Source organism: Ambystoma mexicanum, chromosome 1p (assembly GCF_040938575.1).
Source record: "Ambystoma mexicanum isolate Mex_15411 chromosome 1p, UKY_AmexF1_1, whole genome shotgun sequence".
In the NCBI taxonomy this organism is placed as follows: domain Eukaryota; kingdom Metazoa; phylum Chordata; class Amphibia; order Caudata; family Ambystomatidae; genus Ambystoma; species Ambystoma mexicanum.
This window is the reverse complement of record NC_090921.1, coordinates 1000649754-1000673339: the sequence shown is the minus strand read 5'-3', so window position 1 is coordinate 1000673339 and position 23586 is coordinate 1000649754. Positions and strand designations below refer to the sequence as shown.

Below are 23586 nucleotides of genomic sequence, written 5' to 3'. Positions count from 1 at the left end.
ATATGCACCCTTTGTCTCTAATGAGGTTAAATAGTTGTGTTAGGGGGCCTGTTAAGATGGTCCTAAATGTTTTATAGTATGCGTTGCTTAACCCGTCTGGGCCTGTGGTTTTATGTCCCTTCAGTGCTCTTATTGCCTCCCCCACTTCCTCCTCTGTTATAGGGCCTTCTAGCTGTTGCCTGTCTGCCTCATTGATTTGTGGTAACTCAACTTGGTTTAGAAATGTGACCTGCACTTCTTCCTCTAAGTTTTCTCTTTTTAAATTGTTGGTATAGTAAGAGAACATCACCTCTTCTACCTCCGTTTCCCCCCTTACTATATCCCCATTCTCATTACCAAGTTGGGTTATGCGGTTCCAGAGTTTTTGGTGTCGCAGCTTGGCAGCAAGGAATCCATTAGCTTTACCCCCATGTATATAGTAAAACAGTTTTGTTTGCACCAGGAGGCGTGCTGCATCGTCTGCTAAGTGTGTTTCTAGGGTTGCTCTGGCCTTCTTTAATTCCCACCGCCCTCTGTGAGCCCCTATCCTTATATTCTACCTCTGCCCTGTGTACCTTGGCTTCCATATTGCGTCTCACCTTCTCCTGACTCTTAATATAGTTTGATGTTTGTGCAATGAATTCCCCCCGTATTACCGCTTTTCTGGCATCCCAGATGGTCAACCAATTCATTCCCGGTGTCGTGTTGTCCCGAAAGTAGTTCTGTAAGGTTTGTTCTATACTTATTCGAACCGATAAGTCTTTCAGTAATATTTCATTTAATCGCCAGGTTTGTGGGGCTGTTGTTGCGGGTGCTCTGGTTCCATTTTAAGTAGTAGCGGAGCGTGGTCTGATAGGCACCGCACTCCGATTTCCAATCCAGTGACCTGTGGGATCACGGTTTCTGAAATTAGTATCATATCGATACGGGAGTAGCCCCTGTGTACTGCGGAGTAGTGGGTGTATGATCTGTCTTGTGGGTTAAAGAATCTCCAGGACTCCAGGAGATACAGGTCCCTCAGGAACTTGGCCAGGGCCTGTCTGAATATGTGGTCATTAGAAGTGGCTGGGAGGGTTTTGTCTAGTGTTGCATCCATCACCCCATTAAAATTGCCTCCAATTAGAATTTTCCCAATTCCCCATTGTGCAATTTTTGGCAGTAGGCTCAGTGGAAAGTGGTCTTGTTTCACATTGGGAGCATATATTGAAATCAAAGTGACCAGTTGACCCATCAGCTTCCCCCCAGCATCAAATAGCGCCTTCCGGTCTTTTTTAATAAATCGTTTCTCAAAGTTAATACCTTTTGCTAATAAAATACCTACTCCCCGCTTTTTAGTCCCACTGGAGGCCAGGTATTGCACGGGGAAGGCTCTGTGTCTCAACCTTTGTTCGTCCTCTGGTAGCAGGTGTGTTTCTTGCAGCCATACCACTGAAGCATGCATGTCTCTTAGCCTGGTTAACACAGATTTCCGTTTCATTGGAGAGTTAAGCCCCTGAACATTTAGTGAAACGAATGTCAACTCAGACATTACTGTAATTCAACCATTGGTCCCTTTCTTCGCGATTCCGCTCACAGCTTTTTTTACGTATAGTGTGTACACTTTGTACTTTATCACCCAGAAACAATAGAACGAGTTATCTTCCCCCCCTTCCCAACTTTTTAATTAAAACTTCTCAAGAACATTTTCAACATAGCATATTCACAGTTTGTCACCGGGTTCTATACTCACCCGGGAAATTTGGGTTCCGGATTCTTGCTCCTCCCCTATCCCCCCTCCCCCCGGCTTCATGTTTGGACTGTTGCTTCTTGTGCATCCAGTTTAGCTGGAAATCATATTCCAAATGCAGGTCTCATTCTTTCATATTGGTGTCCCCATTTCAAATTTGAAGGCGCCTTCCCTGATCTCCTGGCTTTTGGCAGTTGTTCAGGTGGGGTCCGAGGGCGTGGGGTCCGAGGGCTTAGGCTCCTTGTTACGCCCTTGCGGTCAAGGGCGTCCTTGCCCCCATTGACCCTTTCCGAGTCCACCTACTGTCTCTCCGCTCCGGGATGGAGATCCTTCTTTGTCAGTGGGAGTGCCTTCTTCGTCTTCCTGCATAAGTTCTGCCATGTCTTCCTCTTTGGAGGCGGAGAGTCTCTGACCCTTCCATTCAAAGCGTAGGCATCTCGGGTGTCCCCATCAATATCGCACATTTCTAGTTCTCAGCCAGTCCGTAACTACCCTGAGCCTTTTCCTCCTGGCAAGTGTAGCTTGGGCTAGGTCTTGAAATAATTGGATTGAGGTGGAGCGAAACCGAATAGGTTCCTTTTTCCAGGCAGCACGCATAATGTCCTCTTTCAACTGAAACATATGTATCCGGGTTAGGACATCAGGAGTCAAGTTCTTATTGAGTTGGTATGTAGAGTAACCCTGTGCGTCCAATCTAACACAATTTCTTTAATCTCTTCTACGTTCAAGATGTGTCGGAACAGGTCCACAACGTATTGCTGCAGGTCAGAGTCGGTTATCGATTTCGGGACACCGCCGATGCGAATGTTATTTCACCTGGACCTATTTTCGGTTTCTTCTTGTTTATTCTGTACCCGTTCCATTTGTTGCTCCAACTCGAGGACTGTTTGCCAGAATGTCATGCTCATGGCTTTGCTCCATTACCACTGTCTGAACTTCGTCAATCCTTTTATCAATTGCCACGACCCCTTTGTAGAGATCTGAAATGGATTTAGCTAGGTTATTTTCGCTTTCTTTGATGTCTTTTTTAAGTTCTAGCAGCATTTCCAGCAGATCCGATTTCCGAATAGTGGGTCCTCAGGTTCTTCTTGGGCGTGTATTTGGGCTTGCACCTGGTTGCGCTTCTGAGGGTCTGCCGTCTGCCGTCTGTAGCATGGCTTTAATGTCTCCAGAACCTTGATTTTTAGTTTTCGTGGTTTGTTTGGACATCTTAGTTGATCTCGTTTGTCCTCAGGTGTGTTTTCCCCCTTTTCACAACTCTGGATGTTCCTTTGTAGACGGGTCGGGTGTAGTTCTCTACTTATGCTCTGACCGCGTTGTGGGCCGCGGTATGTGGTACTTAATTAGAGTTAACCCAAGGGGCTCGCCGTTCTGTTCTTTGCACCTCTTAAACGACTGCGTATTGCGTGTCTCTGTATGTTAAACCTTGGGTGGGGTATATGACTTCCTCCTGTTTATAGCCCCTGCCTCTTATGCCTGTTTATGCCCAGACAATTATGGCTCCAGTGGGATTGATTGCTGTTCTGTCTGTGTTTCGGGAGAATGATCAGACCGACAGCCCGTTCCGCAGCCCAACCTCCCACCTTCTTCTGTATAAGCTTTTGTCTGCTAATTTTCAGGACTCTGCATTGCGAGTCTCCTCAAATTCCTGGAAATGGGTCTCATGGTTTGCGAGCGTATCTTGCCGCCTGATTAATTAACTCACTGCTGGTGCCTCGCCTCATGTAACAGCATTATATGAACTCTCCCGTCCCCCATCAGGCATTCAGGAATCATAGCTGTGACCGTACCTGCTCAAAGGGCCCCGAGCTCCACATGGCTTCCCAAGGTTGTATGCCAGTGCAAGTGCCTCCCGCTACGGTAGCTGCACTCACCCGCGGCCGGTCTGCTCACCTGCGGGTTCACCGCAGCCAGCCTGCAGGGCTCTCACCTCCAACAGCCCTGCTCGCTTCTTCTGGTTCCCTAGTCTCTTCCAGGATCTCCCGCCTCCGACTCCAGGGCACGTCGCCTCTCTCTAACGCAGCCAAAGTTCCACGATACGCACCAGGGGAGAGCCACTGATCTTCACCGCCTCCTTCCCGCGCCGATCTGCTACGGCGTCGGGGTGCGCGGAGAGGCTCTCAGGCACGCAGTATGCTTCTTGCTTCCGTGACTCCTCACTCGGGCACCGCTCAGCTTCATACGGTGTTTCGAGTCTTCTCTCCCTGCTTGAATCTCGCAGCGGCCGCCATTTTACTGAGATTCTTGGAGCGGGATCTGTCCGAAGTTTGCCCGCCGCTTCACTTATACTGCTTAGTGCCACCAAATTCTTGTTTCCTCAGATGCCCAAAGTATTCATCACTGCACAGGTTGCTTCTGTAGATTTATTGATGCATTTATAAGGGGATAAGGGCTCGGGGGTCGGAAGAAATCACTGAGCTTTCCAAGGAGCCATCCGATTGGGTCCCCGGCTGGCCACACCCCCCCCCCCACTGCACATTTTTTAACAAAAAAACCCATCGAATTTTTTTGGGGGCTTAAAAAATGATATACATGTGTTGTGGGCGTTTGGGAATAGATTAAAAATTAGAGGTAATGGGGGTTTAGGGGATCCCCCCCACAAATAATTGTAAAACAATTTGATGGGTTTTTTTGTTAAAAAATGTGCGGTTAAAAAAAAACCAGAAAAAACATCCCGCAATGAAATGACATAGAACCATCAAAAGCATAGGGTAGAAAATGGCATCTGACACAAAACATACCTCATTACGGCAGATTCAATTGGACAAACGCTGCTAGCCTCACCAGCATTTTTCTACAGCAGCAGGCACCAAAGTAAGCAACCATTTCTCTCATTTATTTATGTTTTAAAGTTGGATCCAAGGACTAAGCTTCCTCCACAATCATCATTGTTGTAAATTTAAAAACCTAAAAATTAATTTCAAGTGGGTACTTAATTATATTTAGAAATATGATATTGCTCATTTGTACTTTGCAATGATGTATGAATACCAGTACCATTTTATTATATGATCTTAATTTGCCACTGGCATTATATAGTCTAAAATGTCTTTTATATTACAGAATTTTTTTGTTGTTAGTAAAATGATATCTTGTATCGTCATCAGATGCGTCAACACTAGACATACAAAACATTTTTTCCAAAAGATATTCTGATCTGAAAATGGCTACTCAATTATGGCATTCAATCAGATGATATTCATAGGCGCACAAATTAAGTTGTAGGAGTGAAGACAAGAAATCAATTCTGAGTATTGTTGCGGTTCAGAAGGAGGACAGGGAATCTGACTTTTCATCTTGCTGATGATTTTATTAAACAATATGGATGAATGCCTATCTTTCCCTATACTAAGGGTTTTCCCTACATAACTAAGGTGTTCGTCAGTGAGAGTAGAAATCTGAATCTGTCCACTGTCCCAACTAACCTATTCTAAGACTACCATTATTATAACTGCATAAAACAGATAAGTTGGCTCTTCAAGTTTATTTCAGTAAGCAATTCTTAAATTTGTCTTTTTAATTACTTTTATCAAGTCCCACAATTCTGATAGTGGGTTCTTCAGATTTCTTCAGTTTTCCAGCCTCCACTGTTATTTGATTACTCTTTCATTCCTTCCGATAGGGTAGCTTTACCCAACTTTTAGGACTCTCCTCTTGTTCTCCTGGGGTCTTACTCTTTATCTCACAGTCTCTGGTTTCACTGTGGGATGGGTCTTTATTTCCTATTTCAATCCACTCTTCAGGTCTTCCCTGTTCACACTCTTCCTTCATTACTCAAGACTTTCGCTCTCTCTTTCTTATTTGTAAGTCTTCCAATAACACTTGTAACTTTGTGTTAATACTTTTATCACAACTGGGACGAGTATGAGCATTCCAATAATAACTCTTTCACATCATTCAACATCAATACTTTCTCTTCGTTCAGTCTCAAGGTTCTCTCCTTATTTCCTTATTCAATATCAATTCTTTATCTGTACTGGGACGAGTATGAGTGTTCCAGTACCTATTCTCATCATTCACTTCCAATATTTTATCTGGACTGGGAAGAGTATGAGTGTTCCAATAATGCCCTTCAGCCCCCCTCCACCCCTCCAGCACTCCCGCTTTCCCCATGACCTCTTCGACTCAAGAATAGCGTCACTGGGTTTCTTGATGGGTCAGTCTTTCTCTGCCACTTGTCAGGTTGGCCTCCTTAAGTGCTTCTGGTATTCTCCTTTCCCGTAGCCTCAAGCACGGTCTCGCCGGTATCTCGTTTTCTGGCTCACAACTCATGGAAGTGGTGTCAACGTTGTTCCCGGACCCACTAGTCCACCAAGGATTGCATATGATCACGCCACCACTCATCTCTCCTCTGGGTAAGGATGTGTTGCGTACAAGTCGGGTTCTCTCTTCTTGATGCCACGTGTCTACAATTCCCTTCAGCTTCTACTTTGGCATAGGACGCCGAGCATCCAGCTTCTCGTCTGCATCTGCCTGCGAGCGAATAGATTTGTATTTCACAGGTTCTCTCGCTCGTCGGATTCCTGACACTGTGCGTCTGGAGCCTCTGTCCGTTTTCTTGGGGGTATAGGACCACTCTCTCACTCAAACAGGAACCAGTAACACTGTTAACAAAGACACGAAGTACAACACTGAAACGGGAAGGGGCAGAGATGGCCTGCTGGAAACCCAGCAGCCAAACTCTGTACATAGGAATTACTTAAAGCACAAGTGAAGAAAAGAACAGAAATATCCAGGGAAAAAGAGGTCAAAGAGAGCAAGGTTCAGGACAGAGAACCGGAAGAAAGGAAGGGCAGAAACCTAGTATCTAAATGCAGGGAACGGCGACTGGAAACTGTACACAGGAATCAAGAACAGTAGCTCAGGGCTGGAAAGACAAGAGAAAGCTAGCAGAGAGAAATCAAGGAACAGTACTACTGAAGTGGATGAAAAAAGGGAGGGCTGGAGACTCAAGGGCGCTAAGGTCAGGAATCATGGGCAGAGGGTGCAACACATGACAAGGATCAAGATAATTGATGGTTGAAAGCAAAGTGGGTGTAGCCAGGGAACAGAGGGCTGCAAGCAAGGAAGCGAGCAAGGGAGCTGTAGCCAGGAAACAGAGGGCTGCAAACAAGGAAGCAGGGCTGCAGTATGGAAAGCACAGATGTGCAGGCAAAAGGCAGGGGAGAGAAGACGGAGAAGCAGGGCTGCAAGGCAAGAAGCACAGGGCTCTGGAACAAGAGCAGGAACTGGAAACCACAGGACACAGCAATTTTCCAAGTAACAAGACAACAAAGGGCTGGTAGAAAGCTCAATGCAAGAGACCTGTGCTCCTGCAGGCAGCTGCTTAAATACTGACCTGCCCTGTGCTGAAGTAGGCTAATAAGCAGCACCTGGAGCAGCAAACCTGAATGCAATTGGCCTCCTCACTCTCTAGTCCTGGGAAAGCGAAAGCAGCACTGTTCTCTAAGGCTTCTGGGGATTGTAGTGCTGGAACTGCTGCATATGAATAGCCAGGGAATGGGAACTGACAGCAGGTACGTTAAGGGACCTGTAGATTGTAAAAGTAAATAAAGTTCCAAAGCCTTGCAAACGGAAAGTAAAGACAATAATATGAATAGGTGTTGTCCAGGGAGTATTACGGAAACAAATGAGTCCCAAATACAAGAGTTCTTTTGAGAAACGAATTATCTGGATTTCTAATGCGCTGGCTGCGATTGATATATTCAGCCTAGTCTGTCTGGAATGCAATTCTAGCTATGTGAAAAAGCTTGCTTCAGTTTCAGACTGGAAGTCACAGCTCGCAAATGCGCATCGCCACGTCCAAATCTGTCTATGCTTATATGCTGAGCGCGCTCGGTTTCAATTTTAACCGCTGTGAGATATGCTGCTTGGTTTGCAGGCTAGAAAGTCTCTGCACACTAATGTGCATCCATACAGCCAAATCTATCAGTGCCTAAATGCTGAGCGCGCAAGATAAACTGCTTCGAATGCAGACTGACGGTAACCACACGTAATAAATAAATAAATAATAAATACATTGGTGTCATTACGACCCTGGGGCTAAGTGGTTAACGGCGCCGTAAAAGGCTGCGGCACCGTTAACCACTTAGCGCCTTACTACGAGATCCCTTTGCAGGACCCGACCTGAACGGCTGGTCCAGACCAGCCGTTAAAGTAGGGACCCGCAAAGGGACCTCGCAGGCAATTACGGTACGCAATTTGCGGTACCGTAATTGCCTCTTTCCCCATTCCCATTGAGCCCTATGGGGCAAAAATGGGAATGGGGAAGGGCCATGGTGAACTGGGGAAATACCGCCCGCCAACTTTGGAATGGGGCGGTATTTCCCCACGGCGGACTCGTTACACCAGCACAAACCATGGTGCTACTAGCGCCATGGTTTAGCGCCGTTGTTTTAATGAGGGCCTATATAGTGCAGGTTAAGAACTCGGTTCCTCCAAATAAGGGTTGTAAAATCTGTCCGCCACTGCCAATGAACAGCATAAAGGGTTAGTCTCTAAAGGTGATAAGTAGATTAATTTGAGTGTTGAGGCCCATAACCCAACTTTGCCACAGGGTTCTACATTAACCCGTCCAACCCTTTTTTCTCATTGTCTAGGATTGTGCCGTTTTCTGTAATGCGGTTTGTCTACTCACTTTTTGACTGCATATTCAAACGCAGTGACTGCTCTTTCCTTTCATTTAGGCCACTTGAGTGGATGGGATTTTAAAAAGAAGATAACTAGTCAAATGTTCAAAGACTTTGGCTGGCTTATTTATTGTTGCGCTTATTTAGTAGAAAAAATGGCGGTTATTTTTGTGCAATTTCAAATTTTCTTCTGCACATCTTGAATAACAATCTGCAAATCTGTGTGTTAAGTGTATTTAAAAATATATAATACAGTATTTTTATTTTCATTTATTTTTTTTATTTGTAAAGCGCCTAACAGCTAAAGGGCATCGAGGTGCTGTTGCAAGAAAGTGTCTTGGTTACAAGGAAGGCGGCTTTGCTCAGTGTTACAGAAAACTTAAAGCCTAACAGAGTGAGGTGAAGCAAGTACATAGGTGGTGTGTGTTACATATATCATACATTTGCACAGAAGGTTACAAAGCATGGTTGCAAAGAGGTTGGAAGTAGCATACAGCACTGGAAAAGCAGCAAGGCCAGTCAGGCCCCATTTATACAAACAGACTCTCCATGACATATACAAACAAACTCTTCATGACTTGCTCCCCCTATCTTTCCTCTCTCCTTTCTTTCTACACTCCTTCCCGCTCCCTCTGTTCTGCCGATCTCTTCCTACTTACTGTTCCTCCCTCCCCTTGTGCCTCTTCTCGTTTCCGTTCCTTTCAACTCCTTGCCCCCCTACACTGGAACTCTCTACCTTTCTCTATCCACTCCATTACCTCCTACTCCTCCTTCTGCGTCTCCTTGAAATCTCTTCTCCTTTCCCCGTCCTGACTTCCTCATCACTCCCCTTCTACTTCTCTATCAGCTCCCTCTTACACCTCCTCCGCTCTCCTTGAAAATCCATTTTATCCCCCGCCCTGACTCCCCTCATCTCTCCCCCTTGCTGCTCCTCCCTCCTTCATTATTAACACAGGAAAATTGTTCTACATACTGTTTTTCTTAATGGCTTGTCTCATGTTTGTAATTATGCTTCTAGTTTATCACACTCAATGTATTCTTGTTGTTATAATGTAAAGCGCTTTGGTGTAAAGCGCTATATAAACTTAATAAATACAAATAGAGTTTTGATAGCTATCCGGAAGGCAGTGTGTGAGTCAATGTTTCTAAGGTGCAGTAGTAGGGAGTTCCAGTGGGTTGCGGCAATGACAGGGAAGGTAGATCCTCCTGCACGAGTCCTCAGGGTCTTAGAAATGGTGATTCGGTTGGTGTATGCGGTTCTGGTGGGTCTGTCTGTGGTAGGTCTGGCTATTCTATGTGATAGCTACTGGGGGGCAGTGTTATGGACACATTTGTGCGTGAGGGCGTGAGTTTGGAAAATTATGCGTTCCTTGATGGGGAGCCAGTGGACTAGTTTCCTGGTTGCTGAAATGTGGTCCCTTTTGGATATGCTGGTGGCGGCCCTGAGGGCATTGTTTTGGATAGTCTGGAGTTTTCTGATGTTTTTAGCAGAGGTGTTTGCTAGGAGGGTGTTGCAGTAATCAAGCCGAGGCCCGATTATTGCTCTTGCTATGGAGAGGCGGTTCTGCTCAGACAGAAAAGGTGTACCTGCATTGAGCAATTTAGAGTGGACGGCCAAAGCAGAAGCTATGGGGTTAACCAGTCAGATCATCATGAGGTTGGAGTCTAGGTAGACCCCCCCCAGGGGTTTGACAGCCTGGGAGACAGGGATTTGAGTGTTGTTGAATGTGAAAGAGCTTTAGGGTTGCCGGTGATCCAAAAATTAGTAGTTCAGTTTTTGCTCCGATCAGGCACAACCAGTTATCTGCCATCCAGGTTTGAATCGTGGAGTAAATGGAGTTCAGGGTTTCCCTTTCGGACTGATAGTCACTGAGGACCTGCGTATCATCAGCATAGTTCGTATATGTGATGCCCAGTGCGTCCAGGAAGTTGAAGCCTCATGAACAGGTTGAAAAGGGTGGGAGAGATGCAAGAACCTTGTCGGACTCCCCATTTGATCAGGTGTCTGGTCAAAGGATCGAAAACTAAAGGATCTAATACAATAGTTGAGAGTCAAAAGAACCGGAAAAAAATGGTCGAATACCTTTTTTTTTAAACTATATATTTTTTTTGGTTTCCGTTTAAGGAAAAAAAAAGTGTCTTTTATACCCAAAATGGGGGTTTGTGTGGGGACCCCCCAAAAAAAATTAAAAATAAAATTAAAAAAAATAAAAATCAACCTTTTTTTCGGTCCTTTTGACTCAACTATTGCATTTCGATCCTTTTGATTCTATCCTTTCACCTATAACCGACTAGGGCTGGCGCAAGCTTGGTCAGAGAAAACTTTCATAACTCTTTCATGGAGAAAGAATGTGATCCAAGCTATAGCGTTAGGGGAAAAATTAGCAGCGGAGGAGAGATGATGGCAGAGGGTATTGTGGTCCACCAAAATCAAAAGCTGCAGATAAATCAAGGAGCAGGAGGGCTGGTTTGCCTGCGTCTCCGAAATCATCAATTTGATTTTTGAGGTCTAATAGTGCAGTTTCGGTACCCATGGCCAGGACGGTAGCCTGACTGGCAGAGACCAAGAAGGCTATTAGACTTGAGGAATTTTTGGACTCACAGGTAATCTTCTTTGTCGAGGATTTATAAGAGAAACGGGACTGTGGTAATGGGTCTGGGTCTGTAGTTCCCTGGGATGGTTGGGTCGAGCGCGGGTTTCTTCAGGAGCGGGCGTACCCAAGCTTCTTTGAGGCAAGCTGGGACATGGCCTGACGTGAAGGAGGCATTGATAAAGGCTGTAAGGAACGGGGCGAGGGTGGAGGCACATTCTTTGACAAGATGAGCGGGACAGGCGTCCCCTTTACAATTGGAGGATTTGATTGATTTGAGGAGGGCGATTACTTCTTTTTCTTCATTTCCTTGAAGGAATAGGAGGGGCGTCACAAGAGGTGCTACTGAGGAGACTAGATATTTGTTGGCTTAGTGCCTGTTGGTCGATGATTTTGTTTTGAAGGATGTTCAGCTCGTCAAGCAAGGCAGTCTGGATACTGCTACACCAGTCTTCGTCTTTAGTGAGGACTATCAGGGTGGGAGCGGGTGTTTCCAGCTCCCTGAAAATGGCAAAGATCTCTTTGGAGTCTGAATTTGCGTTTGCTATCTTAGTGATGAATGAGTTGGCTTCAGCTTTAATTATGGCAGCTTTATATTCTCTGGAGATAATCTTGAAATACGTGATTGAGAGAACCAGTCTTCTATTCCTGGGGAAAATACTGAGAACGCCTTGTCCGCAAATCTTAGACATCATCTACAGAGAAATGACAAGTCAAAAGACCCAGATGTTGACTGCTTGGTACAAAAAACAACTTGAACTGGCAGAAAAAAATTGGGTGTTCGGAATGGGACATCGAAAGAATCCTGGAAAAAATCAAGGACAGACTGAAAACTCGAGATTGGATCAAAACACTTGATAAAGCAAGTAAATACACAACCACGTCACACTTGACATTCAACATCCAAAAAATAGACAAGGTGAGAACTTATTTAAAGAAATCTCTGAATAAACATCTGCAAACAATCTTTCTAAGAGCACGTTGAACGTCCTAAAGACGAACAAAGTCTTACATTTCAGAAAGCAATCCGAAAACAACATCTGTCGCTATTGCTCAGTTACACAAAACATCGAAACAGTGCGACACCTCCTTCTTCTGTGCCCAGGAACAGACAAATTAAGAACAATCTATATCCGACCACACAGACTCAAACATCTGACGACAACCAACAAAGTCTGGTGGAACCAGATGATGAGCGACGATTCTACATATTTGACACTAGCAACAGCAACATTTTTGCATTGCCTGGACCTGGACGGAAAGGTCACAGACCAAATCCCACATGACGAGGACAAAGTGGCTTGAAGACAAATTCTTTTTTAGTAAAGAAAGGAAAAGACACTACAAAACAAAAATCGCACCAAGTTTGTAAAAATTGTTAATCACAATTAAACACAAATAAAAAATAAATTTAAAAAAAGATAATCTTGAATGCTATTTTAGAGGAGTCACTAGGCTTGGCTAACCAGGTGGAGTGCGCAGCTCAATAAGCTCTGAGGAGAACCAAGCATTGGTGTGTTTAGTGCTCTTAGCTTTCCTAAAGGTGAGTGGGGCAATGGTGTGAACCGCTTGGGTGATGATGGTGTAGGTGGGAGAAAGGGTATCCGGCTCACTGGAGAAAGGGGGTTTGAAGGCAGGCACCAGTATGTAGGGTAAAAGCCTATTCTTGGTGAGCTTACAAGAGCTCCTAGTGAGAGCAGGGAGAGTGGAGTCTCTTGCAAGGGAGGGCCCTTGGCTAGGTTAAGATTGAAACAAACAGAGTGGTGGTCTGACCAGGGAATGGGTGAAATGGCTGTGATCGTGAGAAGGCAGTTGTGGTGGGCGACCCAGTCAAGGGTGCGTCCTTTGATGTGGGTGGGCTCCGTGATGGCCTGTTTGAAACCTAAGGTGGATAAAGCTTTATTGAGAGTGGCTGCATGGAAGTCGGAAGCGCCGTTCAGGCCTAGGTTGAGTTCTCAGTAGGATTGATTTGGTGGTTTTTTTTAGATTATCAGAGATGGCGTCTATGAGGGCATCTTGGAAATCCGTGACTGGCACAGGTGGTCGGTAAACATTGTGGAGGGCAATAGTACAGATCGGGGAGGGTTGACTTTAAAGAGCAGGTAGTCACTGTTGTAGCCAAGTTCTCCTTGCACCATTCTGATTGGTATGGTCTCTTTAGCTATGAGAGCTACCCCTCCACCTTTCTGAAGGGTGCGATCTTGCCTAAAAATAGTGTAACCCTGAGGGAGGGGTAGAGCAAGGGCAGGGCCGGACGCTTCGTGGAGCCATGTTTCGCTGATGATTAGTAGAACAAGGTTGCAGCTGGTGATAAAATCGTGAGTGTCCAAGGCATGGGCTGGGAGCTACCAGGCGTTGATGAGGGCGCAACTGAGAGGGAGGGAGTAGGATTTGCAAGGTTTAGGGATAGATGGGGAGTGACCCATGGGGTTAGGGGGCTAGCATCAGTGGCCCCTAGTGGTATCCTAGGGGCACACAATGTAGCAGTATCAAAATGAATCAATACAGGGACAGTGGTGGCAGCAACTGGCAGTATCATAGGGGCAACCAATGTAGCAGTTTCAGAGTTCATCATTACAGGCACAGTGGTGACAGCAACTGGCGGTATCATAGGGGCAATCAATGTAGCAGTATCAAAATTAATATTCACATGCACAGTGGTGGCAATAACTGGTGGTATCATAGGGGCATATACTCTAACATCATGATAGGTGTCGGTTATAGGCATGGTGATGGTTACCACAGGTTCTAGTAAAGAGGCAGACAATGCATCCTCTGGAGCCTGCGCTGTACACTCAAGAGCATTTGCGGGCAAAGACACTGCCAGGTGATCAACAGATAATGTTGGCAGCCGAGGGCGGGCTGCTTTCGTGTGCGATAGTCTTGTAGGGCGAGGGAAGCGTCTTTGTAATGACGGGGCAGATGAGAGCCATAACGTCCTGTGCACCTTGGACTGCAGTGATGGTTTGACATGATAAGTAGTAGGGGCAGATAGAGCCATGCATTGAAAGTGAGGGGTTCCAATTGGGTTAGCCTCTGGTTGAGCCGAATGGGAGTTTAGCTTAGATAAAGGCAATGGTGTTACATGGGCGACTGCAGGTACTGAGAAACTCAACGCCGTTGTGGGTGATCTGATTAGACTGAATGTGGAGGGTGGTCGAAGGGTACGAGAACCTAGACCCTAGCCGCGAGTTCCTGGTGTGGAGGGGCGGGGAATGGGAGGCAAGTGGGGCAGTGAAGGTGCGTGCCCAGAGGCGTGTGGCCCTCGTGGATAAGAAGGCTGCCATAGATATAACTGCCGTAGCCACATCAGTGGAGCCCGTGGGGAGGGATACAGCGCTCCTGATAGCAGGGGGCCGCTTACCTTGGTGAGCAGGATTATTAGCATGGCTGGCGGCGAGCGGCATCTCCGAGCAGCAAAGAGCCGCAGAGAGCAGGTGAGGCCTTTTCCTCTGGCCTTCTCCAGGTGGCTTTGCCTGCCTGCCTGCCTCCTCCCTCTTCCTTTAAGGCAGGAGGGGAGGAGCAGGCAGGCTCGGGCAGCCAATCCTCACTCGGGCCTGCGGCAGTGAAGCTCCTGGGTGAAATTATGTTTATGTTGGTTGTCTTGGCAACCATATTAGCCATCTTGAGGTCGTTGGATGCTGTGTGGCGCGTGGCAGACGAAGGGGATGTGAGGGAACACTCGAGTGTCCCTTGTATCCTCTGAACGGCTGATTCCTTCCCCAGCTGATCGGTCTCATGCAGCGGAGCTGCAGAGAGCAGCTTAGGCCTTTTCCTCCGGCCTTCCCCAGATGGCTTCGATTAAAATCCAGACCAGATATTTTAGGCTTAAATCAAATTTTTTTTCTGGTATTTTGTACTGTGTTATTTTATGGAGGCGAAGGTAAAGCTACACTAATTCTCTTAAGCCAAGTTTCAGCAATTTATTTTTAAAACAATATTGTGATGATTGTTTATTGTGCGTTTTGTGTAGCTTCCAAGTCAGGTATACAAAACAGGTAATTGTTTCAGTTCATGAAGAAAACCATTCAAATATTCGGTCTTCCAGTACCAAGGAATGGGAGACAATATGGTCACCTGCGGAAATAGACTAAGCTAAAATCTCATCTTCATCTCAGAACCAAAGTGTGGGGATCCTGGGCAAATCATTCCATCTGATGCTCCTAAACCTGTCAAAATCAATAGTCCCTCAATCTTTCCTACTCATAAGCCCCTAAGAGTGATTTGGTTGTCAGGGTAACCTCTTCAGAAAACCAACAACCTAAAATGTTGCCTTATATAATAATAAGTGACCGGTAATATATAGCACACCAGAAAGTAATTTGTTTCTTTACTCACTAATGGCAATACCACTTGAATATCAAACCCCTCACATTTAATCAAAGATATCTATGCATATGTGGCCTTTCTCGCCACAGACTCTCAACGCGCACTTTAAGGCTTTTGCCAGGGATGCGATACGGAGAATGTGTGTGATATACAATCTCATTAAAGCACAAAGGCATTGAAACATGTGAAATTACTATTATGCAGTGATAAAGTTGCCACATTACCAGGGGGTGACAATTACCCAAATTTGCACTGTAATGAAACAAGAGCAAGACCCGGACACAGGGGTGTCATGGCGATTGGCAAAGACTTATTAACCAAAATAAAAGGGGGGATGGAGAAAATCCTATCTCGCCTTAACTCTAAGACGGGTTTCCCTGCCTCAACAAAACTAAATGGTGTCTGTGTAGGAATGTTCAAAGTAAAGTTCTCCGGCCTGTGTCCAAATCCTAACCCGACCCTCACATGCTAAAGTCAATATAAAGTGAAAAGGAAAAGGTCTCTCAGCTGAAGACTCACAGCTCTTTTTCCAAAGTTCCAACATAAAGTTTCAAAGAAAGGTGCTGAAAACAAACACATTTCCACAAGTTTCAAGGGTGTGGGGGGCTTCCCTTCCCCTGAATTTTTTCCAATTTCGTAAAGTTCACACATTGAAGGGGCAAGGGCCTTGCCTTGGGCTTCCTCGGATTTCTACAGTTCAAAACCTCAAGAGGTTTTACTCTTCCGTTGAGCTTTCCCAGATTTGCACAGTTCACAATTCTAGGGGTACGACTCTCCCCATGTGTCCAGGATGGCAGCCATTACCTGAGCCTGAGATTCTGAGGTAATATCACATGGGAGGAGATGTTTTCGGGTGAGATGTGGTGACCCCATTAGGAGAGACACAGTATTCTTCCCTTTCATGGGTAGTATAGCTCAGTGGCAATGTGCTCGTCTTGGAAGCAAGACAACACAGAGCAACACAGGTTCAAATCCTGGCTGTGCGCTTAGAACCCTTTTTGGTATTAAGCGCATTATATATACCCAACACAATTTTCTTTTTAAAGAAGGAACTATAATTCCCAAGTTTCTAAAGGCATGTTGTCATTATACAAACCCTTCCATTTGTAAAACCTTAAAACCCCTTTTTGCCAAACACCCTAGACAAGATACCATTCACACCTCATATCTACATAACACATGTATAACACTTCCTGTTTCTGATGGGTTCGACTAAAACAAAAACCCAAAGCAATAGAACTTTAAAAAGCACAATAAACCGATGGACTCTATCTCCCATAAATCCTTAAGTCCTGGGACGAGGAAGAGGAATAAGGAGTTAATATGGATTAACAGAAACACCAAGCAAAATGTGCAGACTAGTAGCTGTGATAGAAATCAGCAGTGCAGGACATTTAAAAATGGTGTGCCTTTTCAAGTTAGTAGTGAAGGTGGAGAGGAGAGATGCAGAGTGGGCGAAGCGGGAAGCAGAACTAAAGGCAGGCGCCTGAGAGCAGACCGTGCTGAAGGAGGCAGGTGCTTCCTACCGGAAAGGCGAGAGACCGGGAGAAGCACGGCGAGTACTGCAGTAGGACCGCTAGGGAGCCGGGAGCAGTGGAGAGGCTGTCGTGGACACAGTCGCACTGAGGAGCAGCAGTTCAACTGGTGGATGAAGGCGAGGCCGACGGGAGGACCGTGAAAGAATCTGGATAGCGGGAAATTCACTGCAGCCATACACCACGGGTCGGTAACGTCAGCAAACACTGGTGAGTCTGCCCAGGAGGATTGGGAGCCCCGAGGCATACAATCAATTGAATACCCATTGTGAATATCAACGAAATAATATAGAAAGCAACATATCTATAGAAAGACAGAATTTACACAAGTCTCCATATATGAGATGTCGATATGCAGAAAATTGGAGTAAAAGTTGTCATAAACAAATGAACATTAATCAAGTTGAAAGGCAAGATCTGTAAAAATGTTCCTATGTGAGATGTCAATATGGGGAAGACTGGAACAAGTATTGCCACAACCGAATAAAGTATAGAGAGTGAAGGAGTACAACTGTGTTCTACTTAAAGAGAAAGAACTGAAAAATAAGAAGGTTAGATGATGACCAGGTGAAAGAAGTACATCAGGCAGTGAGCCTCTGGGGGAAAGATACTTGGCAGGAGAGTATACCAGGGACCATCATTAAGACGTTGTGTATAAAAGACAGTTTTCCCATCCTTTCGAAACACTATTGCTTAGAAAAATACACTTTTCACCATTCTTAAGAAAGTGTTATGTAAAAGAGAAATGTCTACTACTTTTAAGCAACCATTGTTTAGAAAAGACATTTTTATCATCATCCTTAAGAAAGTGTTAAAACACCATCATTTAAGTTGATGTGTAGAATAGACACATTTGCCATCCTTTCAAATAACCCTGCTTTGAAAAGACACATCTCATCATCGTTGGGAGGGTGTTGTGTGAAAGAAACATTTCTATTAACCTTAAAGAAACATTGTTTGAACAGAACATTTTCCATATTCTACCTGAGACAGTTCATGGGAAGGAAATTATCCCCTGGCTACCAGGATTATTTTGTTGGATTTACATATTTGGTTTTTGAACACTTTTTGCTGAATCTAAAGCAGACACATTTAACTTGCACCTTTTGTTATTCATTTTTAGTGTGAGGGGCAGAAACGTTTTGAACATAAGGACAGTTTACCTAAGTTTATCGACGAGACATGGACTGAATTTTTGTTTTGATTTCGTAGGCAGGGAAACTCTTTAGAATAGAGATGGAAAGGCCTTTATCCAAACCCCTTTTATTTTAATAAAATGTCTAATGTTGAAAGCATTACAACTTTGTGTCCGCCTCTCATTTCTGACCCCTCACAGTGGCGACAGTCTGTTACCACAAGATGGTAAAGGGAGGATCGCAGTGATAAGTACTTCGAAAATGTAGGTGATCCTTCATAGAAAATACGTTAATGATAAATCGCTATGAGGTGCAGAGTGGGTGCACTGATGGTTCATCGAGACAAAGTGCAAGGGTGTCCATTCCTTTAAGTGTTAGTTTCCGGAGAGACCTGGGAACCCGTCACAAAATAACTGCTGCCCTGAAGCAGAAGAGGGCTGAATAAGGAGAAAAGCAACCAACTCAGCCCCACACTCTTACTAAAACAGCAGTGATCACAATCATAAAGGTGAATCAAGGCACAAGATATATTGTATACCTGCTTCACCTTTTAGAGTCACGCTGCACTTCAGAAAGGATGGTGAGCCTGGCACAGAAGCATCCACTTGAGCAATATTACTATGGACCCAACATAAAAGAAATGTCCAATCAAGGTTCTATAAAATTACAAAAAAAAGAATTAAACTAAAAATGCACAACTAATAATAAAAATCTCAATAGCCACCTCTGTAAAAGAAAACAGAATGCAGATTTATGAATGAAAGGGCATTCTCACTTTGGAGAGAGTGGGCAGACAGGCAAGAATTTCAGTAGCAAAGTTCAAGTTCAATGAATTGTCTTTAAAAGGTAAATTGTAGGATCTTAAATGTCACTAGGGCAGTTTAGGGCAAGTCAGGGGCACCACACTAGTTTAATATCTTTCAGTCATATCTTTGAGCTCAACAGCATTGATCTGGGAGAATGCCAGCTTTCTCAGGCAGCGATCTGGGTTGGCGAGTAGGTCAACTTTGTCCAATAGAGTGCAGTTCACAAGCAGCAATGGCACTGGCCATGAAAAAGCTTGCGACAAGTAGGTGGTGTCCAGGTTTGCGCGATTAAGGAGTTTGCGGCAGGAACCAGTGCCAGAGATGTTCCTTCATCACTGGGTTGCAAAAACACCTAGTTCAAGGTCCTAAAGGGTGAGGTAAATCTTTATTCTGCCTTTCTTTCCTAGCCAGAAAGATTGCCAAAAAGCACTTGCATGGCTGCCCCTCTTCCAGTCATGGGTACCAGTGACTCACCAGACAACCCTCAGACAAAGCAGCAATCACCCCAAATGTGCTGCTGGGATGGCTGGCGGGGAAGAGCTGGCCGCCTTCTCGCAAGTCTATATCTTCACCTCTATGGAAGAGGCCTTCAGAGCAGACTATACCCCAATACAGTTCCAGGTGAATCCTCCTCCTTCAGTAGTCCTAAAATGAATCTACTAAAGGGAGGAAACCCCCTCAAATAAACAAAAGGCTACAGGAGGTTGGTTCACAGGAAGCCTGATGTTTATGGTCCAATCTTGGCTGCTGCAATAAGTGTCCTTTGCCTGCGGATGTCATTCACAGAGTGCCTTATCTGCAGGAAGTGTGGAGGGGACATTGAGTTTGGGAGACATAAAAAAAATCCAAGATGTTGAGACCGTCTATGGACTGAAGCTCCCCTCATGGGTTACTCCAATTCCACCCCTTCCTCTGTTTGGTTACTTCGAATAGACTCCTGTTGTGAGGTGGGTACTGAACGGCAGGGATTTCTTTTAAGTACTTGTTCCCAAGGGATCTCCAAGGAAATGTACCTGTGCCCTGGATGAAGTTGGGAATCCTTCTCAGGGGATCAAACAGAGCTTTCTGGGCTGGACCAAACCAGGTTACTCTGGGCACACCCAGCCCAGACAGCTTAATACACACTAGGCCTGGCTTGCATTGCTTTTGGCTAGATAATTGGTTAATTCCAGCAGTCACATGTCAAAACCAGCACTGCTTGTATTTAGATATTAATCTGCCACCCGAATTCTGGGCTCAAACAAATGTATGCATTTAAAACTGCTTTCAAAGATATTCCTGTTTTTATTGCAAAAAAAGCCAATGCGAAAATTAGAAGAACTTGAGCTCTACACATTTGATGTGTGCTGCACGAGGATGCATGGTTTATGCAGAATCGATAATTAGGAATTTGACATTTTTAGAAGTCTGTTGCTCGCAATGCTAGTGTGAACTCTTTGCTTTATTTATGCCACTCTGATGATTACTTGTACTTCACGCTGCTCACCTGAGAACTGCTCATCTCAGCTAGGACTTCATATCCCAGCAACAATTTCTCTTATTTAGAGCCACTTCAGGCACGTCAGCACCGGTGCATCAGGGCTTAGCTGGTCTGTGCCGGTCCTTGTCGGCCATGTCTTTGCATGAACTGTTTGCTGTTTGTTGGGACCTCTCAGGAGTAAGGGAGCCACACAATTCTGCATTTGTTTACACACCGCCTTACTTTTCTACCTGGCATTCATCCACTGGACGCCTTAGATCTGGCTAGAAGAAATCTTATTACTAACTCATCGGGGGCTAGTGTTCCCCCTAAACGCTGCTGCTATGCAGACATGCTAGCCCACTACAGGGCCTTGTGACACCTATTGCTCCTGTTGATGATATAATTCAAGCCGCGAGTAGTAATGCCACTATTACAACTCAGATAAAGGTGCAGAGTTAATCAGACAAGTTGATCTCCTTCAAACCCACCCTGCTTAGCGCCATTATAAATTCAGGTTCACGCACGGCATGATGTTATTTTTGAGGAAGGCCAAGCCGAGTCTTCCACCAATCCTGCTATATATACTTCTGGGACCTCAATTACTAAGGAGGAAACAAAATCTACCTCCTTACATTTCCGCTATACTGAACTTAATGATCTCATATGTGCCCTTTTGAACACACATTCTTTAGTGAAGCACATATCTGAAATTGCCGATTTAATCTCTACACAGGACTTAGACATACTATGTGTCACTGAGACATGGCTAACACATAGTACACTAACGGTTCTATGTGATTACAGAGAATACATAACAGAGAATGCTTTTTCAGGAAAAACAATAACAGTGTCCCTCAAAACCCCATTTCTCTATGTGCTTAAACCAACCCCAACCTCACCTGTTTTACCCCCTACCTGCCCATATCTATTTTTAAAAATGTTCAATGTTTTATTCTCTGTTTTTGTTCCTCTGTTATAGCATTCTCTGTAATTGTATTCTCTATTATCACTGGATACCTATTAACCATGCAGCCTTGCTATCCACCCCTTTGGGATTCAAGAGTATATGGGCTGATCGTACAGATACCAGAGGTGGGGGATATTGCCTTTATTGTAAGAGACTCCCTAAATGTGCATGTCATTAAAACTAACCAGATGGATAATTGTGAACATACCTTGGTTAAGTTACAGGTTGATGATAATGTTACTGTCTACCTTTTGTCCATATATAGACCTCCTGTGGGAGCCCCCTTCTTGGAGGAACAATTCTTGACTTTGCAAGGGGATTTTCTCAAGTTGCCCACTTACATGATCGCTCGAGGTGATTTTAACCTCTAGGCGCATTACAATGCCGAACAGGATGCCATGACACATCTCTCCTCTCTTCTCTTAAGGCCAAGGGATTTATCCAGCATGTTTATCATTTCACCCCCAGAGAGTGTCACTTTCTTGATTGGATGTTAACCCCTAATCTCTGTCTCTTCTCTTGTTATTAGCCTGTGTCCATGGACAGGTCATTATTTGATCTCTTTTGTCGTCTTCCTCCCTGCGATCTGCAGTAAAGCCAATACCCATCGAAGATTGGAACTAAGGGTGAGAAACCTTAGAAAGGCCACTTCTGAGGCCTTTGCCAACCTCGCTCTGCCCGTGCTTCTTAAAAGGGCTTCATCCAATGACACAAATATCTTAGTCCATCAATTTAATGACATTACTTCTACAGTCATTAATACATGACTGTCCGAGCCAAGAATGTTATTAGTGAAGTTATACGCAAGGCGTGGTTTAGTGCTGATGTCATCAAGCATAGCGAAATCAAAAGAGAATGTGAAAGATGTTGGAGGAAAGATCCCTGTCAGGAAACCCTGTCCACATATCGGCTTGCAGCATCAAGCTATACAGATGTTCTTTTTAGCAGGAAGAATAGCAACTATAATATTCAGACTGCTGGTGCCCATTCAAGTCAGAGGGAACTTTTTTGTACTCTTAAAGAACTGTAAGAAAAAAAAGGTGGTGGTATTATTGGAATAAAGAGCAATACTTGGTGTTTAAATATTCAGATAAATTCTCTAGAAAAATCAAGTGACACCAGGTAACTATTAAGACATGAACATTAGGTTGAGAGCAGTGGTTATGCTCAACAATCGTGATGAGTTGTGATGCCTCTCAAAAGAAGACAGACTCCATCAATACACAGGTATACAGAGCCTATCAATTGCTCTTCAAGTTGATGTATAATTTTGAAAGGCTTATCAAAACACAAAGACAAATGGACAGAGAAAATGCTAACTGTCCCTGCCTCTCATACAAGATGTCCTTAGTATGTGCTGGTTCGCCGCTTGTCTATTAGTGGATAGAATAAGAAAAAACAACGATCTGTGTCCTATATTTTCTAAGGTAAAAAAGTCACTATTTTACAATATTCACGGTGTCACTGTTATTATGATGAAATCGACCAACTCGTTAAGCCTTATTTTGTTAAAACAGAAAGGTAGGGATAGAACACCCAGTAAGTATTTGTTGCAATGGACAACTATTAAACAATACCGCTCGGGCATAACCCATTGAGCTGTTAGCAAGCACTTGTCTCCCTCTCCCCCCTATGTTTTGGTCAGTCCGTCTCACAGCATTAGCCGCGGGGCACTTTCAGAACTATTCTCAGTTACCTCTACCAGTAAGTAACTATGTGGAAGAAGAGAGACATATCCACTCACATTTTTGCAGTAATTCTTTGGTATCCACTGTAATTAGGCTCTGGTGAACCTATGATCATAATGACGCCCTTTTTTTGCATCTGGAATGGCTGACCTCAACTTCCTAGCATTTGCGGAGAAACTATTAAAAGGGATATTATCACTCCCTCTATTATTAACAGCGTTACATCAGTGGATACTATGTCCACGGACGATGAATGGAATGCGTTGGATGCACTTACTAAGAAATTGATACAGACTGAACAGCACGGTTCTTTATTGACGGAATATCTCAGGTCACACACAGCACCTAATGTCCTGATAATCAGGATAGAGCACCTCATCTTCCTAGATGAATTCCAGTTCCACAAGGACTGGAGCTACACAGCCAATGTATGCACTATGGATTGGCTCGTCCTGATTGTAAAGACTGGAGGGGGGTGTCTGTACTTCTGCTCTCTATATGGTGGAGGAGAGGCACAGAGGACCCCAGCCAAGATTCTCTATTATTGGTAACGTAGTCGAGCAATCAAGGCCTAGCTTCTCAGGAGGTGATTCTTGCTGGTTCTTAAGTACAGTGTAGTCCCTAAGCCCCCACAAAGGAATGTCCACACACTGTATAGGTTAAAACACAGTCTTTATATAATTAATATTCAAGGTTATGTACACTATCGCAATAACTCACTTTATGCTCAGAAAATCA

The 23586-nt window shown here is 44.5% G+C and overlaps 1 protein-coding gene across 4 annotated transcripts in view; it reads right to left on the bottom strand.

The window, feature by feature from the left end:
- Nucleotides 1–23586, bottom strand: part of VAC14 (VAC14 component of PIKFYVE complex) — a 1997670-nt gene that overhangs the window by 1441691 nt on the left and 532393 nt on the right. The window lies entirely within an intron of this gene.